Below are 21886 nucleotides of genomic sequence, written 5' to 3' on the forward strand. Positions count from 1 at the left end.
GAGGAATAGAAGATAACATATAGGTCCACTAAAACCACTCAGAATATGACACAAGTGATGATAGAGATATCAAGCTATCATTTTTATGATTCATTAGTTATTTCAAATTTAAATTTAGTAAGGGATAAATTTATTGGATCAGCAGTCGATATCAAGCTATCATTTTTATGATTCATTAGTTATTTCAAATTTGAATTTAGTAAGGCATAAATTTATTGGATCAGGCAGTCGAATTAAATTATGTTTCATTCTCATGAATAGTTTTTTAATTTAATGTTTCTTTAAGAGCACATAATTTATTTTACTTATTTCCATATGCACATGGGATGTCATGGCATGTCTCCAAAACTATTTCCCAATTTAAATGCATAATATTATAACAATGGCTTAAAACTTGTTATTTGGACTAAATCCTCATGTTCATACAGAGTTTGCATTTCCTTGTAGTGTACTAAACAGATATTTTCAATATAGAAGGATAAGTCGACCAACTGTAAGACCTACTAAAATGTCATCTATAAATGGTCATTAAGGGGTACAAACTTCTTGATTTTGAATGTATGAATATGCAAACTTCTTGATTCTGAATTTTTCAATGTATGTTCTTTCATCGCAACATAATAGATTAACGGAGTCCACATTTGTACCGCCCCAAATTTAACTGCAATGGATACACCAAAAATATTGTATGAATGCTTGGGGATAGAGGTTGATGACAACTCGTCCCAAACCACAAGGCAAACTTGGTCCAAAATTTTGCCCAGCTTGACTGAAATTGACCCAGATGAGTACCAATGTGTACTTTACAAATCACAAAATTCCACGCATAAGCTCGTCATCAAGATAAACAAGGATAAGATCACAAACGTGTTCTGGAGGTATCTGGAGAAAGCTCACCCTAAAGTCCATAATAAGATTAGAGTTGTTTTGTCCAATCTGGTGACAATGTTACAACTTACAGTCAAACAAGGTATACCACTATGGTGCCACCTTGGAGCAAACAGAGGAATATGTTAGAGGGGTCTCTTTACAAGAAGGAAATGGTCGACAATATGGCTCTACAGCTCATTTTGATAACAACGTAGGACTATGGCATTTTTCAGAGTGATTGGGTCGTGCCTGATGAGTATGGGGAAATCCTCCATCCATTATATGACAGTTCAAAATTTTCTTGGTCAAGAAAAGAATTTACATATCATTGAAGTCACAACATTAATCATTGTTCTCAGAACCTAGCTTGAAAATCCAATCCACAATTCAGAACATGATTACCATTAGAGCAAAGTAGGGTGTTACTAATGTATCCTTATCCGATATCCATTATAGGATATCATGATATCCGTTATCTGGAAAAGTCTGAAACGTGTCTGATAATGATAATGGACAACGTGGAAATGGATAACGATACCGATATCGGATATCGGATATCGGATATCGGATACCGATATCAGATACTGATATAGTTAAGTTAGATAACGATATCAATTATGAAATGATACAGTTTTCGACAACCTTTAACGCTAAGCCTCTCTCTCCCTCTTTCTCTCTCTCCCAGTCTCTCGCTCTCCTTCCAGCTCTCTCCCTTAGGCATCGGGGATTCGGACAGATTGTTCGAATGTTTGATCGGATCGGGCATTCAAACGATCGAATCCGAACACCGATCTGTCTAATTCAGATCCGATCCGAACCCGAGAAAAAACCGTCCCGTCCCTCGTCCAGGACGAAAAAAAACCCTTTTATATAGAGTTCCAGGCAAGGGGGCTGCTACCCTGGTGCATGGGTGAGCTCAGCAGAGGGAAGGTCTTTGCGCTTGGCGTAGGCATTGACGAGGGAGCTTCGGACAAAGAGGCTGCTGCCATGGCTGGAGCAGAGGAGGGAGGCGTGGAGCTGAAGAACAACGGCGGGGGAGGAGGTGGCAGCGGAGGTGAGAATGGCAGGGAAGGAGAATCGTTTGGGAAGAACGCAGGCAGAGTGCATGTTGAGGAAGAGGGGGGGGGGGGGGGGCCCGCAGCACAGCCTTCGCCGGAGAATGTCGGCCATCATAGTGGAGCGCCACTGCAGGACGGAAGAAGAAGGCCAGCCGGGTTTTTTTTTTGCACCTTTAGAACAAGATTTTCAATCTTCAAGTGTCAAAAAAACATATTCCCTGAAGTAGTCTGAGAATAGATATTACAAGAAATAAAATAACTTGAAGAAAAGTATGGAAGCCTAACACATAAATTTCTGGAAAAAACAGCTCGCTGCCTAGTCGAAAACCTTCATCAAACCTCTGCGATGGTGACCTCGTCTTAGACGTCGGGCTCGATGGCGATGGAGGTGATCTGCTTCACCACTTCCAGTGTGCTCATGAGGTCGATCACCCACTTGTGCACGTGAAGCTCGAATCGGTCCCAAATGTTAGTTCCTTCATCGCAGGGGGACTTCCAAGTGGTGATCTGGAGAACTTTATAGGGCATCCTCACCGGTCCCTTCACCCTGAGTTGCCTATCCTTCCCACCCTTCTCAAGATCGGTGCAAACCTTCTCAAGATTCTTCACGCTCTTTGAAGAAAGTGTGATCCTGATATGGTGGGTTTGTTCAAGCACATGTTATTCAAGATCATGCTTGGCAGGCTTCATCGCCGCGTACGCCATTCTCTTCTGATTCTTGACTTGGGGCGCGACAAGAGGGAGTTGTTCGACTGGTCTGATCCGCCGCTACCCAGAAGGCCAGCCAGTTTTAATTTTAATATATCAATATATATATATATATATATATTTCTAAGTTTTTTAGGAAAATTCAGAGGAGAGAGATTGCAAATTGCCATGGCAAGCCCACGTGGCTACATCTCAACTGTCGGATGTGACGCCAGCAGTTTTTCATCCAGATTTGTTTGTTTATCATCGAAGACTAGACATGGTCGCTCTGTTCGCTTTGTGCGAATTGGTGCGAATTGTGCGTTCTGTTCGGATTTCCAAACAGAACAAAATCAAATTCGAACAGAACATCGCACAGACCCATGTGCAGTTTGCTTTGTGCGAATTGTGCAAATTTTGTGTGAATTTGTGCAAATTTTGAACATTGTGCGAATGTTTTTCGGATTGTGCGAATTTTGTTCGAATTGTGCGAATTTTTATTCATTGTGCGAATTTTGTTCGAATTTGCGAATGTGCAAATTTGTGCAAATTTTGTTCGAATTGTGCGAATGTGCGAATTTTTTTGCGAATTGTGCGAATTTTGTTCGGATTGTGCGAATTGTTCGAACATCTGTTCTTATTTTTGCACAAAAAAAGAACAGAACAACGAACAGACCCCTGTGCGGTTCTTTTGTGCGAATTTTTTTTTCGTTTCAAAAGAACAGAACAGAACGACCATGTCTATCCAAGACCTCTGAACGGACGGTTTTTTCATCCCACGGGATGAAAACCGTCCTATCCGGCGGTCCGCGAGACAAATTTTTGTCCATAATTTAGTCCCTGAACTATAGGCCTATCGAACAGGAACGAACCAAATTGTTCGTTCGAAACTTTCAAACACGAAGAAAGGGTCTGCTCGATCAAAAGATTCAAACAGATCAATTCAAATTGGCATTTGTTCATTCAAATCTTTCGATCAAGATTCGAACGATCCAATTCATTCCCCGATGCTTGCTCCTGCACTCTCCCTCTCTCTTCCACTCTCTTTTCTCTCGCATTCTCTCTCCCGCTATCAATCTCTCTCCCTCTCCCACAATCGCTCATTCGCTCTCTCGCTCTCTCGCGTTCTCCCTACCCCTCTCTCGCCATCGTTTTCTCTCGTTCTCCTGGTCCATCTCTGACTCTCCCTCCCTTTCTCTCCTTCTCCCCACTCTCCCTCTCTCTCTCTCATTCTCCCCGCCTCTTCCTCCCTCTCGCTCGTTCTCACGTGCTCTCCTCTCTCGGTCGTTATCTCTTCCTCACTCTCTCTGACCTCTCTTTCTGGCTCTTCCTCCCTCTCTCTGACTCTCTCTTCCTCTCCCTCCCCCTCTCTCTCTCCCTCCCTCTCGCTGGTTCTCGCGCGCTCTCCTCTCTCTCTCTCTCTCTCTCTCTCTCTCTCTCTCTCTCTCTCTCTCTCTCTCTCTCTCTCTCTCTCTCTCTCTCTCACACACACTCTCTCTCTCTCTCTCTCTCTCTCTCTAACTCACTCTCTCTCTCGCTCTCTCTCTCTCTCCCTCCCTCTTCCTTAGCCTCACTCTCTGGCTCTACTCCCCCACTCTCTCTCTTTTTATCTCGCACTAGTCCCCCAATTTCTCTCTCTTTCTCTCTCGCTCTACTCCCTCAAAATCTCTCTCTGCTCTCTCTCTCCGGCTCTTCTGTCTGTCTCCAATTGTCGCTCGTTCTCCCAATCTCTCTTTGGCTCCCCTCGCTCTCTCTTTGGCTCCCTTGCTTTCTCTCTCCCTTTGTCTCTAGCTTTCTCTCTCGTGCTCTCTCTCATGCTCTCTCTTGTGCTTTCTTTCTTATTCTCTCTCATGCTGTCTCTCTCTCTTACTTGTTCTCTGTCATGCTCTCTCTCTCTTACTTGTTCTATCTTGCACGTTCTCTTTTCTCTCTCGCACGCTCTCTTCTCTCTCCCATTCTCTCTATGGCATGCTCTCTTCTCTCTCTCTATTGCATGCTCTCTTCTCTATCACCCGTTCTCTCTCTCTCTCACGCTCTCTTCTCTACCTCCCGTTATCTCTCTCGCACACTCTCTTCTCTATCTCATGTTCTTTCTCTCTCTCTCTCGCACGCTCTTTTCTCTACCTCCTTGTTAAAGACACGTGTCTGTAACAGAAGATATGAGCCGTACCAGATACGCCACCACCTGATTCCAAGGGTCCTCCACCTTAACGTGTCATTATATCTGATAATGATGACTGTACCAGCGGACTTCATTCAAAATCCTTACTTGAAATTTATAACTCAGGAACATCTGTTCCTATAAATTCCTAAGTGCACTTACTGATAGATGTTCTAACAACATTCTCTGCAATTTACTCATTTACTTTGTCATTTTCTGTTATCTCTTTTTGCATTGCCATTTTTATCATGGTATTAGAGCATGCTCTGTCAGGATCTGAAGGCTCTTCCGATGAGAGTGTGATTAAACGCCAAAGAAGACGAACAAGATCTCCCCAAAGAACTGCACATGTTCCTCTAGTAGGAATCAAGTTCACATGTGCTAGCTACCCATTGTGGATGCATTATGTACGAGCCAATGTGGTAGCACAAGGGCTAGGTAAGCACCTAACCCATGAGCGACCTTCTACTGTTCAGATGTTCTCAGATACGAAGCATCAGTGGTGGAAGGAAATGGTGGTTATGGCCACCATAATGTCACCTATGAGCGATGACGTTCTCCCAATCATACAAGAAAGTATGACTGCTCTCGAAGCCTGGAGAACTCTCAACACTGAACTCTCATCCTGCTCAGAATCAAGAATGATGGAGTTGACAAACAAGTTACACAATATCCAACGAGGTACGCGAACTATTGATGAGTTTGTTCAAGAAATATGCAGTGTCAGCAATGCACTCGGTGCAGTTGGGGACATCGTTCATGAACGTACATTGAAGTTTTTTCTTCTTAGAGGACTTGGCCCCAAATATCAAGCTTTCCGAACCAGTGTGAATACCCACACAAGAAATCTTTCATTTGATGCCATCGTTGCTATGTTGCGGTCTGAAGAAAACATGTTAACGTTTGTAATGTGGGGCGAACTGAAGAACAACCGCCTTCAAAATCCAATCAAGCTCATGCTGATCAGCAAAAAATGCATTCCAACAAAGGACATGGAGGTTGCGGACGTGGGCACACTGGACCACAAGGCTCAACCAAGACAACAAGAACAGGTCCTCGATGCCAAATTTGCTCGAAAATTGGACATCGCGCGGATGTATGGTATGACAGATACGGAACATGAACTCCACGCAATGTTTCTCCATCATCAAATATAAGGTCACCTCAACCTCCTGTTCAAGCATATTATCTTACTCCACATACACCATTGGCACTATCATCTACTCAAACACACTGGTATCTGGACAGTGGTGCAACTCACCATGTTACTTCGTACCCTCAAGTGATTAATCGTTCAATGCCCTACTAAGGTTTGAAAAAGCTATACATCGTCTATGGCTCAGGTCTGCCTATTTATGCAACTGGAAATTCTTTTCTTTTTACAAAATCTCATCCTATCTATCTTCAAAATATTTGACTTGTTCCTAAGATCACTAAACATCTTCTATCTGTCCGTCAACTTATGCTTGACAATAATGTTTGTGTTGAATTTCATCCATATAATTGTTTTGTCAAGGATCAACAGACAGGGAAAATTCTACTCCAGGGTGATCTCCAGAATGGACTATATCATTTGACTTCCTCAGCATCTCAGCAACCTTTTGTTGGACAGGCGTCCACAGTACTATGGCATCAACGATTGGGCCACCCTGCCTTCAATATTTTGAAAACATTTTTACTCATTTGATATTCCTCTAGTCAATGTGCCTCAGCTACGTTTGTGAATCATGTGCTATGTTCAAGGCAAAATAATTACCATATGGTCATTCAAGTCATGTGTTTTTCAAGACCTTTCAAACTCGTTCATTCTGATCTGTGGGGTCCTGCACCTGTTCTATATCATTTAGAATTCTCATATCATGTTATATTTATGTATGCCTTTAGTAGATATACGTGGTTATACCTGCTTAGAAAAAAGAGTGATTTGCTTGAATATTTTCGTCTTTTCAAATGCTTGGTCGAGCATCAATTCGATTGCAAACTAAAGGCTTTTCAATCAGATTGGGTCGGTGAATATAGATCACTACAGTAAATACTGCAGAAGGAGGGCATTCAGCATCGTCTGCCCTGCCCTCATGCCCACCAACAAAATGGAGTTGTGGAATGAAAGCATCGACACATCATCGAAACTGTGCTTTCTTTGATGCATCACGCAGGCATTCCACGACGCTTTTGGGATGAAGCAACAGCTATTGCAGCGTATCTTATCAATCGTCTTCCAATGGCTCAGCTAAAATTCAAGTTTCTGTTTGAGGTATTCCGAAAGCGATCTCCAAATTACACCTTTCTTAAAAGTTTTGGTTGTCTGTGTTTTCCAAATATCATGCCATAGGCAGCTTCTAAATTAAGGTCTCGGTCTGAGAGATGTGTTTTTCTTGGCTATGGCTCCCATCACCATGGGTATATATGTTTAAATCCTCGTGCAAATAAAATTATTATTTCTAGAGATGTAGTTTTTATTAGAATTTATATCCGTTCCTACACAAAGACAAATTCATTGCACCTTTAGCAAATACTTCCCCCTCAAATTGCTCATGGTCCTCATAGTTACCTACATTAGGCGAAATTAGTTCTTCACATCAGAATATCTCCACATCTACTGATCCATCTAGCGTTGAGCCTCTTTCGCCAGTAACTCAGATTCAACCACATAATCTACAACCCAGAACCCCTTCGGCTAACACTCAACAAATCCAATCGAACCCGTAGCATCTAGTTCTACACCCCCAAGACGGTTTAGAAAATATCTCAATTATATCACACATCTACAAAATATCCTCTTCCGTTACGTCTTATCTCCACAAATCACCCAATAGAATCCACAACCATGGAGACAGCTATGTCTGAAGAATACTGTGCTCTTATGAGTAACCATACGTGGGATGTAGTCTCACCTCCATCTAACACAAAGTTAGATGGATGTAAATGGGTGTTTTGTACAAAATTGCAATCAGATGGCTCCTTCGACCGTTGCAAGGCTCGGTTGGTAGCTCAAGGATTCAGTCAAACTCCAGGTATCGACTATCATGAAACTTACAGCCCAGTTCTTAAGATGACAACTCTTTGAATTCTCTCTCTTGTCGCCAGTAAACAATGACATATCCTGCAACTTGATATTTGCGATGTTTTTCTTCATGGTGATTTACCTAAGATCATTTACATGTGTCAACCATCTGGTTTTGTATCCTCTCAATACCCAAATCATATTTCTCATTTATGTAAGTCGCTTTATGGTTTAAAACAAGCACCTCGTGCTTGGCTTCAAAAATTGAGTCAATTTTTTTCTACTCATGGTTTTATAGGTTCTCGTACTGGCCCTTCACTATTTTCTAAATTTATTAATAAAACACCAAAAATATATTCTTGTTTATTTTGATGATATTTTGATAATAAATCCTAATGTAGCTGATATATCTCAGCCAATTTCATAACTAAGTCATAAGTTTGCAGTTCGAGATCTTGGATCTGCTACGAGCTTCCTCAGCATTCAACAACAACGAAACAAGGTAGGTCTTTTGTTCTCTTAGGAAACCTATGCCATTCAAATTCTTTAGATGGCAAAAATGCGAGTGTAAACCACTCAACACCCCCTGTTCAGTTACGAATTCAAATAAGCGGGAGAAAAAATCACAATTTGATTGTGATAGCAATCTTTACCACAAAATTGTGGGAAGTTTGCAATATTTAACACATACTCGACCTGACATTAGGTTTGCTGTCAATAAGGCATGCCAACATATGCATGATCACAACCATGTCATTGGAGACACCTTAAACATCTTCTGCATTATATCAAAGGTACCCTTGATATAATGCAGAAGATGTTTAAGTTGTCTCCAATGAAACGTTAAGGTGAAGGACACTTGGAGTCAGGAGGCAGCGAATCTGGTATGGCTCATATCTTCTGTTTCAGACACGTGTCTTTAACACTCCTGTTCTCTCTCTCTCTCTCTCTCTCTCTCTCTCTCTCTCTCTCTCTCTCTCTCTCTCTCTCTCTCTCTCTCTCTCTCTCTCTCTCTCTCTCTCTCTCTCTCTCTCTCTCTCTCTCTCTCTCTCTCTCTCTCTCTCTCTCTCTCTCTCTCTCTCTCTCTCTCTCTCTCTCTCTCTCTCCTTTCTCTCTCTCTCTCTTCTCTCTCTCCTCTTCTCTCTCTCTCTCTCTCTCTCTCTCTCTCTCTCTCTCTCTCTCTCTCTCTCTCTCTCTCTCTCTCTCTCTCTCTCTCTCTCTCTCTCTCTCTCTCTCTCTCTCTCTCTCTCCCTCTCTCTCTCTTTCTCTCTCTCTCCCTCTCTCTCTCTCTCTCTCTCTCTCTCTCTCTCTCTCTCTCTCTCTCTCTCTCTCTCTCTCTCTCTCTCTCTCTCTCTCTCTCTCCTGCTCTCTTCCGTTGTACGCTCTCCACTCTCTCTCCCATTCTTTCTCTCTCGCGTTCTCTCTCTCTCCGTCCTTCCTCTCTCACACGCTGTCTTCTCTCTCTCTCTCGCATGCTCTTTCTCTCTCAAATGCTCTCTTCCATTCTTGCTCTCTCGCATGCTCTCTCTCTCTGTCCTAGCTCTCTCACACGCTCTCTTCTCTCTCTCTCATGCACGCTCTCTTTTCTCTCTCTCGTTCTCTCTCGCACGCTCTCCTCTCTCGAACTCTCTCTCCCGTTCTTTCTCTCTAGCATGCTCTCTCTCTCTCTCGCACGTTCCTTTTCTCTCTCCCGTGAAGGATATGTTCCTCCTCCATCCAAGGTGGTGGGAGAAGGAACGCCACCACCAGTGGAGACAACCGAAGCTCCACCTTCAACTCCGGCGAACAGCGGCGGAGCGCAGCCATCACGTCCGGTGATGTATGACGGAGCATCTCCTTCTTATCCGAAAGGGAGCCAAGAGGAGCTTGAAGCGCTAGGAGGAGGAGGACTGGAGGTTGGCATGTGGAGGGGCCCTGGCAGAGAAGTCGTCTGTGACATCTACTTCGCCACTGCACACTGAAGCGCACGGGAATCCTCCTGAAGATGCGCCTTCGGCACATGACTCGGCAGTGCCGCTGACCATGCTGAGTGTGCACCACGGGGCGCGCCGAGAACCTCAGAACCGCCCTGAAGACATGCTCTCGCCAGGCACCTCGGCAGAACATCTGTTTTAGTGGTTGTTATCATTTGCACATTTTTTTTTCCTCCGATTTTAGTGTCGCTTGTTGTGTGGCTCTTGTGCCTATAAAGGCCAGAGCTTTTGGTGTTGTTTGTACCTCACTTTGAGAAATTTCAATTCGTGTATCTTGTTTCTCTCTTCTTCCTCTCTGTGAGTGTGTTTGAGTGAGTGAGTAGAAGTGTTCATGGTTTATTCCTTGAACGCCTTCTCCACTAGAAGGGGGTTTTAATCCCAACATCCCGTTCTCTCTCTCTTGCGCACGCTCTCTCTCTCACGTTCCTTTTCTCTCTCGCGTTCTCTCTCTCTCTCTCTCGCACACTCTCTCTCTCTCCCGTTCTCTCTCTCTCCCACTTTGTGAGTCTTCTCCTTTTCTTGTCTTCTTTTACCTCCTCTTCTTCGTTATCTTTTTCCTACTATTTTCCTTCTTCGTCTTTCTCCTGATTTTCTTATTTCTCATTTTCTTTACCTTCTTCAGTTTGATTTATCTTTCTTCTTTTTAAAACTTCTTTTATTGTTCAATTATTCATCTTTCAATCTTGTTTTCTTTTCCTGTTTTTTATTTTATTCATCTTTTCAATTTTCAAGATGGGTTTTATAAGTAACTTTGCAATAAATTTCCATTGAAGAGAAGTCCATACCATTTTTTTCTTGACTTTTTGTTCCTTGGACTTTGACTAGTCAACATGACTGGACCAGGCACTGGCGTGGGACCGGACAAGACCAGACAAGAACTGGACCGATCCTTAGGTAAGGTTTAGGTCCTTGCTAAAAGTACGGACCAGACCTGGACTGTCAGACCCTACTCTTATTCGTTATGCAAATACTACTATTCTATAAAAATAAATATTATCGAAGTAATATTATACAATTTAGTATGTTCTATAAGTAATATTATTCGGTATCCGACATCTGTTCACAATATCAGATATCAAAACAGAAGAATCTCCAAAATTGAGAAACACTCACGGATAACGGATACCATAATGGGCAACATACGAAAAAAAATTGTTATCCATTATCATTATTGGATAACAGATAATAGATATTGAATACAATTTTATCTTTAACGAATGAAAGCGAGATGAAACAATCTCAGATGTCGTTCTCCGAGTTCCAGTTTCGTATTTGTTATCTGAACGGTAACACCCTAGAGCAAAGGGATGTGTTAAAGACAATGTGCAGACCAGTGCATGTGAAGCTCATGTAGTATGCATTCTTGCTTTGATGCAATCAAACCTCTGCCAATGCCGGTATCTTTGACCCGTTGTCAAAATTAGAGGCAGCGGACCTATCATGTGACCAAAATGTGCTCTCCTATCTTGGCAATCTCTTGGAATATGCATCAGATGTAGCTGGGATCGATGAAGAGTACAAGCATGGACAATTGTCACAAGACTGATGACCACCACAGGTTTATGTGGTGGGGCCATCGTCATCGACCACGCTCAATGTGTTGGTGGGAGCTGGAAAAGTACCTCAACATCACGTGCAGCGACATGAAGGAAGATACCCCCTTGAGATGGTGGAAGGAGGTCATCACACGGTACTTTCCCAAGTTGTCAAATTTTTCTCTTGAGTATCTTGTTATAAGCCTAACAATCCCACCAGTGGAACGACCTTTTTCTCTCTCTTTCTCGTGGGTGCCCCTTCAGGGCAGGGTTTTCCTTTTGGGGTATTATTCTCCATCATAAAGGCATCACCACGTATACTAGAACATGCCTTGACGTAGACAGCATTAAGGTGTTTATGATGTTGCAAGCATGGTTCTGCTGTCTTGTTCAATGCTCCTCAAACTCTGAACATTCTCTCCACCTAACAGAATGACCAAGGCAAGCACTCGGAAGGCATTTCATGGGATGCAACATGTACCTTCAAACTTGTAGGAGTTTGTGTCTTGCCTTTCTATTCCTTCATAACTTGGTTACGTAGAAAATTCTAGGATTTTAAACCTAAGTATGCCTTCAGTTCTTATCTCTTTATCTTAACCTGTCCTCTTGCATCACTTTTTATTTTCCTGGTTGTTTTGTTCTCTTCTTTGTACCTCACTCTTGATATGCATCTCAGTCTTACCCTATTCTCACTCTCACATCACTCATCAGGATTTCATAGCGCCAACTCAGCAGCAGTTGAGCTGAAGCTGATACTTATACATCTGTTGTCATTTTTCCTATAACTCACTCTTTGTATGCATCTCTTCAATTTAAACCTCTCATCTTCCATTAGGTAAGGTCCAAATGTGCGACCGGTTTTTTGTGTGTTTGTGCGCTGCGGTGCGAATTTTGCACATCGCACCGCACAACATATTCGCACATCGCACCGCACACCGCACAGAGGTCTGTGCGATGCGAATATATACGAATGTACGGGTTTTTCAAAGCCACCCCCCCTCTCTCAGTCTTTCTTGGACAGTTGGAGTCTCGGTCTCACTGACTCCGTTCTGCTTTCCTGCTTGTCTTCCTCTCTCTGTTCTGCTTTCCTTCTCGTCTTCCTATCCCCTCTTCCTGTCTCTCTCGCTCTCTGTCTTTCTCTCCCTTTGAATAAGACATTGTATTGTGCATTTGTGCTGTGTCTACAGACTACTCTCCTTTGAAGAAGAAGCCGCCAAGTCTGAAGGCGAAGGTAATTAGCATTCAACATTGTTTATTGATAAATGGAATTTTCCTCTATAACATCATAGATTGATAAAGGTGAGACATTCATCAGCTTAAATTGGTTTATCAATTGTTACATGGGCGAATACATTTTAGGATGGGGGAGTAAGATCAATGGTTTATCAATTGTTCCATTAGTGAAATATTCTTCTCCTTCCTCTTCTTTTTCTTATTATTATTATTATTATTATTATTATTATTATTATTATTATTATTATTATTATTATTATTATTATTATTATTATTATTCTTCTTCTTCTTCTTCTTCCTCTTCTTCTTCCTCTTCTTTTTCTTATTCTTCCTCTTCTTCTTCTCCTTCTTCTTCTTCTTCTTCTTCTGATGTAATCCTCGCATGGGCCCTGTTCTCCACTGCTGATCGTATATTTAAAAGTTTTAACTTATGAATATTTAAAATCATTTAAAATAGTTTGGCAAATAATCATTACATTAGTCCATGTCACTGTGGATCGATCCTTAGTCATCACTGTGGAAAGTAAATTAAATAAAATAATTTTCTTTGCATAATTCATGATTAAAAATCACTGTTTATCCCCATCTTATGGTTTATCAACTAGAACTGTTGCCAGCGAGCAGCTGTAGTTGAAATTGTGCTTTTCTATTTGAATTTGACCTTTTTAGTGTAGAAATGCACGAAGAAGGGGGTTCAAAAACATACACCTGCTCACTCATCATTTTCGTCTTCCTCTTCTTCTCCTTCTTCCTCCTCTTCTTCTTCTTCTTCTTCTTATTCTTCTTCTTCCCCTTCTTCTTCTTCATCTGTTTATTCTTCTTCTTTCCCTTCTGCTTCTTCTTCATCTGTTTCTCCTTCTTCTTCCCCTTCTTCTTCATCATCTTTTTCTTCTTCTTCTTTCCCTTCTTCTTCTTCTTCATCTGTTTCTTCTTCTTCTTCCCCTTCTTCTTCATCATCTGTTTCTTCTTCTTCTTTCCCTTCTTTTTCTTCTTCTTCTTATTATTATTATTATTATTATTATTATTATTATTATTATTATTATTCGTCCTCCTCTATTTCTTTTTCTTCTTCTTCTGCCTCTTATGTTTCTCCTTCTCCTTCTTCTTCTTCTTCTTCTTCTTCTTCTTCTTCTTCTTCCTGTTCTTCATGCTCCTCTTCTCCTCTTCTTCTTTTTTTTTTTCTTCTATTTCCTCTTTCTTTTTTCTCTCACTTTTTCTTCTTCTTCATTATCTTCTTCTCCTTCTTATTCCTCTTATTCTTCCTCTTTTTTCTTCTCCTTATTCTTCTTCTTATGCTTCATCTTTTTATTCTTCATCTTCATATTATTCGCCTTTCTCTTCTTCTTTCGTTTCTATTTGAAATCAACTTCTGTGGGAATTGCTGTCGCATGTAGGGATCGGCAGTCATCATCTATCACGTCACCCGTCACCGTGACGATCATGTGACGGTGACGGTGATGACTTAGAGCGGCCGTGATGGTGACGGATTTACCGTGATGGTGACGGATTTACCGTGATGGTGACGTGACGGTGACGGTGACGGGGTGGTCCGGACTGGTGACGTGACGAATAGTCCATCACGGATGACATCCGTGACGGAATTTTAATACAGTTATAATTTATTATTAAATAGGTGGTAATGATCAAATTGTTTAAAATGAGATGTATGGTTTAAAAATGTGAAATAATTAATGTAATAATTAACCTGTGCAACATCCTCATCTGTTTGAGAGAGAGGGTGAGAGAGCAAGAGAGAGTAGAGTGTAAGAGAGAAGAGAGGGAGAGTGAAGACAGAGTGAGAGAGAAGGTGAAGACAGTGTGTGATAGAGGGTGAAGACAGTGTGAGAGAGAGGGTGAGAGTGGAAGAGAGAGGACATTGAAATTCAATCTACATTCAATCTCGTTCTTCAGCAATCAGCACAATTGAGCAAACAAATACAAACAGCGAAGAAACGAGACGATCAATCATTCACGCATAAAAGGACAATGAAATTTGAAACAAAATTACCTGATTGATACCCTGACAGATCAGCAGGCTGATCGCGACCCCCAATCTGGTATCCAGCCCTACGTGAAAATCATCGTCCGCGCGAGAGAATAAAAATAAACTACTTTCACAGATAGAGAGGGAGAAGGAGTGGGAACGATCGAAATAGAGAGAGGAAGAGGGACTGAGGAGAGATCCAGAAAGGGAGAGGGAGAAGGAGAGGGAGGGATTGAGAGAGAGATATGTATGGAGAAGGAGACGGAGCGATCTAGAGAGAAGAGGAAGAGGGAGCGATCCAGAGAGAGACAGAGAGAGGGAGGAATGAGGAGAGGGAGTGATCCAAAGAGACTGAGAGAGACAGAGACTCAGAGAGAGATCGTAAGGTGAGATTGTGAGGAGGAGGAGGGAACGATTGAGAAGGTGAGGGAGCGCTTGAGAAGGAGAAATTATCATATAACATATATGATAATTTTGTAATTCACATCACTACTGACGGTGACATGACGAAACGAGGACACGAGGACGAGTGACGGGTTGGTGACAAATTTTTGGAAAAACCTCGGACAAGTGACGTGACGGTGACGTGACGAACATTTCGTCACGTCACCGTTCGTCACAACCCGTCATCCGTCCCGTCACGTCTGGGGCGTCACGTCCTGGGCATGCCGATCCCTAGTCGCATGTTGATGATCCATTGTGATGATGATAAAAAATGTGAGGTGCGCATCCCTGCAAGTTATTTGATATTTTTATATTTAATTATTTTTCGTTTATTTTTTATATGAATGCTTGTGTCTAAATGTCAACATTTTGGAGTTAACATTTTATAAATTCAGATAAAACTTAGAATGCTTGTCATATGTTCATATATGTTTAAATTTTTCAATGATTGCATTAATTTAAAAATAATATGGATATCTAACGCCATTCAAAGTATGATTATTTTCCCAACTTTTTAGGATGTTGTTAATGTCGTTCTATGTGCACCATCCATCTATGAGCTCAATTCCTCGTGAATTTATATTCTTTCTCACCATCCACACTATGATCCTCAGAATTGTAGTATGGAAGTTGGCATGCCTTCGCAAGTAGCGAATGCTACAGAAATGTCTGCAGAAGAAGAATATCACAGTAGCCTAAACAACAAACAGAAAATGCCTCACCTTAATGCATGTGATGCGCTAAGGCACTACACAGATTTGGGGAATTTAAATGCAATTTGTGTGGTAACAAGTATCAAAGTAGCACTCCTTTGTGGAGGCATCTGGAAAAGTTCCATCGTAAACTGATTCAAATTTAGAAAGCAAAGACAAGTCAAGCTACACAAGAGAGGTCACAAATAGACATGTTTGATGTTGGAGATAATAGGAAACAATATTATACTGGTCGTATTGCGGAGAAAACCAAAGAAGAGCTGGTGCAGTTCATATGTATGTCTGATTCCCCATGGGCTATTGTTAGAAGTAATTCATACGAATTTGTCATTACATTGCCCAAGAAAAAATATCAGTCCCATCAGTTAAGGATATCAAGGTGAAAGTGTTTTCTCTCTACCAAGATATGAAGAAGTGCATTCGAAAAAAATTGGGAGTCGTTGCTCGAGTGTCATTAACACTTGACTCGTGGACTTCGGAAAACAAAATTGCTTTCCTAGGTGTGACTGTGCATTGGGTGGACTCTGAGTGGAAGTTGTGTGAGCGTGTTATGGGATTACGCCAATTGAGTGGGTCTCACACTGGTGAAAACATGAGTGCACGCATCCTTGAAATCTTGGAGGAGTTTGTCTTGAAGAGGAAGGTATGGGTAACTTTACTGAATTTGGTATCACTGATTGTTTCTCCATTCCCTTATATTGATGAGTCCAATTTATGCAGGTGTGTGCAGTTACCACGCACAACGCATCGAATAACAGAAAGATGATGAGTATTCTGGAGGAACTACTGAAGTTAGAGAACCCTCAATTCAGTGCAGCCGACACGTGCTAAACCTTGTGGTCCAGGTCAGGATGAGCTCCCAACGTGTGATAAAGGCACCACCAGAGTCACTGATTATAGACGAGGATGATATGGTTGTTGTGAATGATATAGAACAAGACAACACATTTTCTGCACTCAATACATCTACACTGGGTGATGTCATCATCCAGATCCGCGAGATAGTCACAAGAATGTGCAGTTAAACACAGCGTGAAGAATGATACGCAGCATTATGCAAACTATTTTAGCCTACCTGACCATAGAAAGGTTCCCTTGGACTACCCAACAAGATGGAATTCTACATACGCCATACTAGTAGTTGTTGTCGAAAAAAGGGATGTTATAGATATCGTTGCGTTGAACGTTTTAAAGAAACAAGTCTTATTCCACCACTATAAAGCACTCTCAAATAACCCAGCGCCATACCCGCTACACACAAGGATGCCTCCCATTCAAATATCTTGGATGCCCTATCTTTCTAAGACCCGCTAGGCATTATTACTTTGATGCCTTGTTGAGAAAACTTAGAAAGAAACTAGAGAGATGGAAACTTCATTTCCTTTCCCTTGGAGGGCGTATCCAACTCATTCGACTTGACCTCATGAGCATCCCGCTGCATACCCTCGCGGTCCACCCACTATCTCTTACAGCTCTCTACTTAGTGGAACGACTATGCGCACGTTTCTTATGGTCCGAACACCTCGAGGGAGAGAGTCACCATCATTGGGTTTCTTGGGAAAAAGCATGTCGGCCGATGGCTGAGGGGGGTCTAGGGATCATATGCCTCATGGATGTCCAGGACATGCTTCAAAAGAAGCTAGTATGGCGTATGCGCACCACACACTCCCGAATGGGAAGTTTTATCTCAGCCAAGTATGGCGAGTGGGCACATCGAGAGATAGATATCCGGGGACATCGGAGATGGCGGACGTGGCAGCGCCACTGGCTTGAGATCGCTCAGGTCACATGTTGGCATATTGGCCGAGGAGAGATTAGTGCCTGGTTTGATACCTGGCACGCTGATGGGCCATTCGCTCGCCAACCACATATTGTACCCCATCAAGTGCGACTTACAATGGCCCAGCTGCTTATGGGCAACATGCAACACCTATGGGAGCAGCATGGCCTCCTTTTAGCCACGTTAACCGAGGCCCAAAGTACTCCAATCGGGTCTAGTCCCGACCATGCCATTTGGATACTCACACTTGATGGAGCCTACTTGTGCAGCTCTTCTTGGGAGCATTTCCCTGAGAAATCCCCCATCCAGCACTGGGGTCGCCCCATCTGGTATCTGGCGATCCTTACTCGCGTCTCCTTTTTCCTCTGGAGGCTCTTACATCGCGGCCTTCCTATTGATGATCGAGTGATCCGTATAGGTCACTCTCTCAGTTCCCATTGCCACTGTTGTCCCATATCCCCACAGATTGAGACCATGGACCATCTTTTCTTCCATAATGAGACAGCCCTCGAATGTTGGCGTCAAATCACACACCATTGGCGTCCACTACTTCACACTCCACTAACCCGATTCGACTATTTTGGCAGGATGCTTATCTTGCCAACATGCTCTAAATGGAGTCCCATCCTACACATCACCATAGCCTATTTACTATGGGAGATATGGAAAGGGCGAAACTCTTCTCTTTTTGCAGGTTCGCCCATGCGCACCGTAGATATCATGTGTCAACTCAAGCTATGGATAATGTGCATCCACCATCTCATCCTAACTCGAGCCTGCAGCTCAGCACTAGCATGCGACCTCCTCCGCTCCTGGGGCATTCCGATGATCCTCACCCCTATCCTCATTCAGTTACAGGTAGGGATCGCCAAACGTCATCCGTCACATCACGCGTCACCGTGACAGACTCGTGACGGATGATGTGATAGTGACAGTGATGAACCAGATGAGCTGTGATGGTGACGGTGATGGTGACATATTGCCCGTGATGGTGACGGGGTAGTCCGGACGCGTGATGAAAAGTTCATCACGGATGACGTCCGTGTCGGAATTTTAATACAATTTTAATCAAGTTGGGTTTCTCAAAAGAAGTGGAATTTCTAACAAAATCTTCGCCCAGTTTCTCCCTACCGGTAATCCTATCTCTTTCTCCCCGGCGTGCGATTGAAATGTCATCCACGTTGACCGATTCTTGTTGAGTTTTACGTATGATCGTAAGCCAACGGTCGCCGGAACGAAGACAATCTAAAGCAAGGTCCACAAAATTTTTAGCCTAAATGGTCGCACAAATTTTAATATCCACGTCATATTCGTAGCCCACGAGCCACGACGACTATTTCAAGTGGAGTATAAGTAGTAGATTATTTCAAGTGGGTGCGTTAGCGGTTCGGGAAGCAAAGCCTTTGTCAACCCAACTACTTGGTTAGTGGATGTGAATCTGTGTGCTTTTCTTATTGGCTAAAATTGTCAATGATACATGAAGAAGAGGAAACCCGCGTTATATTAAGACTTTGGAGATGTAAAAGCTGAAGAACATTTCAGAAATTATTAATCTTTCAAACCCACGAAATGATGACACAAAATGAATCAACACAAAAATAATGAGAGAGACACGAGGGTTTAAATGTTCAGTAATTTGGACTCACATAGAATCAGAGAATAAACAGGTAAGTTTTACACTTACCCACGCGCACTGAGAAGGTGATGCTGCTGGGCGCTCTCACAATTTCTCAGCAACGACAGCAAGCTAGCCAGACGAATCCTAGCAGGCTGGCCACGCCGCAAACCTCCCAAAGTGAAAGAAACCTCGTCAACGAGCTCCATCATCTCCCCAAACTCCTGCGCCTCCATCAGCGTTGTCGTCAAGTGGCCCAATGAGGATCTTCCACTGAAGGGTTCTTCCGATTTCTTGAGTCTCTTGTCATCCTGATCTTTGATTTCTCTCAGACCCTTTGAAGAATTTCCCATTAGGCGCGCGCGAGGAGGGAGAGGGGGGAGGCTGGGGACGGCATTCGATTCATTCGCCCCTAAAAGATCAGACTCGAATGACCACATTGAGGAGTCCTGAGAGGAGAACGCGGCGAACCCATATGGGTCAGCGAGCAAATTGCTGGTCTCTTGAGAAAGGGAAAGATGCCCGTCTGTCCCTTGATCTTGTGAGTTGCCGTCGGAGAAAGCCTGCTCTGGGTAGCGGCTCCTCCGCGCGTACGTTCGCACGTTCATGTTCCTGGGTACATGGAAGGAAATCCCAAGAACGAAAGAAATTCCTTTTTTTCGGGGAGTTAACTTGAAGAAAAATGAACCAGCTGTGAAGGTCGAACCCGCAAATAGTGGGCTTGTGGCTCTGGCGAGGAGGAGGAAGAAGGGGGAGAAAGGCGGAGAAGAACTCCCTTCTCTCTTTGTTACTCTCTCTGTTCCAAATTACATCCCGGTGAGGACCTTACTCTAGTAATTTCTGTCACCAGTGACGGTGACGCTGTCACCGTGACGGTGATGTGACAGAATGAGGATGCATGGACGCGTGACGGGTATGTGATGGTTTTTTTTCAAAATCCTTAGCCAAGTGACTTGACGGTGACGTGACGAACATTTCGTCACGTCACCGTTCTTCATGGTTCGTCATCCGTCCCGTCACGTCTGGGGAGTCACGTCCCGGACGTTTCGTTCCCTAGTTACAGGTCGTTTATATGCTCCCACCGCCAATTGGCATCCTCAAATTGAATGTGGATGGTGCGGCCAAGGGGAACCCGGGGCCCGCAGGGGGAGGTGGTATCCTCCAAGACCATACAGGGAATCCTCTTTGCTTTCTCATCTTTCAATGGCATACAAACTAATATAGTAGCCGAAGCTATGGCGATACGTGATGGTTTACTCCTTTGCGAGGAACAAAACCTTTATAATATCGTCATAGAGTCGGACTCACAGGTTTTAGTTACATGCTTCGTGTAGGTACATGCTCCCAGTGTCGACTACACCCGGTCTGCCAGGACATCATGCGGTGCCGCTCCTCGCACAACTAGCGTTCGATACCAGCTGCGAGAAGGCAACCAGATAGCAGATGCCCTCGCCAACCACGTGGTACACACACGACTCCCTTCATCTCTTTATCTTTCTTGGCAGGCGCTCCCTACAACAGCTAGGGGATGCTATTGTGTCAATCGTCTCGGCTTGTCGACCCTCCGCACGCGTCAAACACTCTCGACGGTGGGCCTGCGGGAATGGCGGATTGCGTGGAGCACTCTAGGTGGGAGCGCTCACCCTCCCGCCTAGCCGACGACATCTCAAGCCATAGGGGTGGACTGCGCCAGCCTCGAAGGAGGTTCTCGCCACGCACTTCATCGATGCCATCTGACGGCGACGAGGACAGCTCCAATACCGCTCCATCATCGTCATCGCGGGGGGCTCTGGTGGGACGTCGACGTGCGCACTTCATCGAGCACGTGCAAGGTATCATTTATGTATCTTTTCATTTTCTGAGTGGGATCCGAGTGGGATATTCATTTTCTGAGTGGGATCCGAGGGCGTGGAAGAGTGGGATCCGAGTGTAATTGGGATATTTATACTCGTTCCACGCGTATAAACACTTATAAACACTCCACTTATCTGTAAAATCCCCATGGGTGGCTACTAGGGCACGGCTGGATCGGTCTACGGGTACAACCTCAAGGTTGGCCATACCCGGCACCATGTTTTTTGCCATTAAAAAAATAAGGAAACAAGTCTTATGTGATGAGGAGTGGGCAATGATCAAGGAGTTTGCAGGTATATTGCAATCCTTTCAGGTGGCTACTACAATGGCATGCCTATCAAGAGCGCCCACAAAAAATGAGGCAATTGTTATCATGAGAGCAGTGATGAGACACTTGAATGGTGTAATGGTTGGTATTAAAGAGGGAAGGATGTTACGAGTCAACAGCGTTATGTCCACCAAGCAACGGACATTAGTGTACAAGGCTAGTGAGGCGATGAAGACTAAGATGAGCAGATATGCATCAATCCTCACTCGCAACCAGGCCTTCAGCGTTGTTGCTCTCGTTGATTCCTCCATGAAGCAACAGTTATTGGACCGTGACCAACAGGATGAAACAATCGCGTATGTGCAACGCTTATAGCATTCCCTCGAGATCACCAATGATGGAAGCATCGCTCGTTCAGATTCTTCTGTATGTTTTCGACCGGAGTTGACCTCTACAGCTTTCTTCATTGAAGCACTAGACGAGTTGTTATCAGACAGTGAGTAGACACCAACCCTTACTCCAGGACATGAGCTAGATGTGTACATGAGGTCACCTCCTCTCAAGGGGACAGAACCATTGCACTGGTGGAAAGTAATAGGAGAACATTCATATCCAAGGTTGGCAATGGTTGCGAAGGAATTCCTATCGGTCTCTGCGATGAGTGCGGCCTCTGAAAGATTCTTCTCTACCGGTCGTGTCATCATCAA

At 43.5% G+C, this 21886-nt stretch overlaps 1 pseudogene; it reads right to left on the bottom strand.

The window, feature by feature from the left end:
• Positions 1 to 2085: 2085 nt before the first annotated feature.
• On the bottom strand, positions 2086 to 2633 carry LOC144715651 (small ribosomal subunit protein uS10y pseudogene; annotated as a pseudogene).
• Positions 2634 to 21886: the final 19253 nt, after the last annotated feature.

Source organism: Wolffia australiana, chromosome 2 (assembly GCF_029677425.1).
Source record: "Wolffia australiana isolate 7733 chromosome 2, ASM2967742v1".
Taxonomy (NCBI): Eukaryota; Viridiplantae; Streptophyta; class Magnoliopsida; order Alismatales; family Araceae; genus Wolffia; species Wolffia australiana.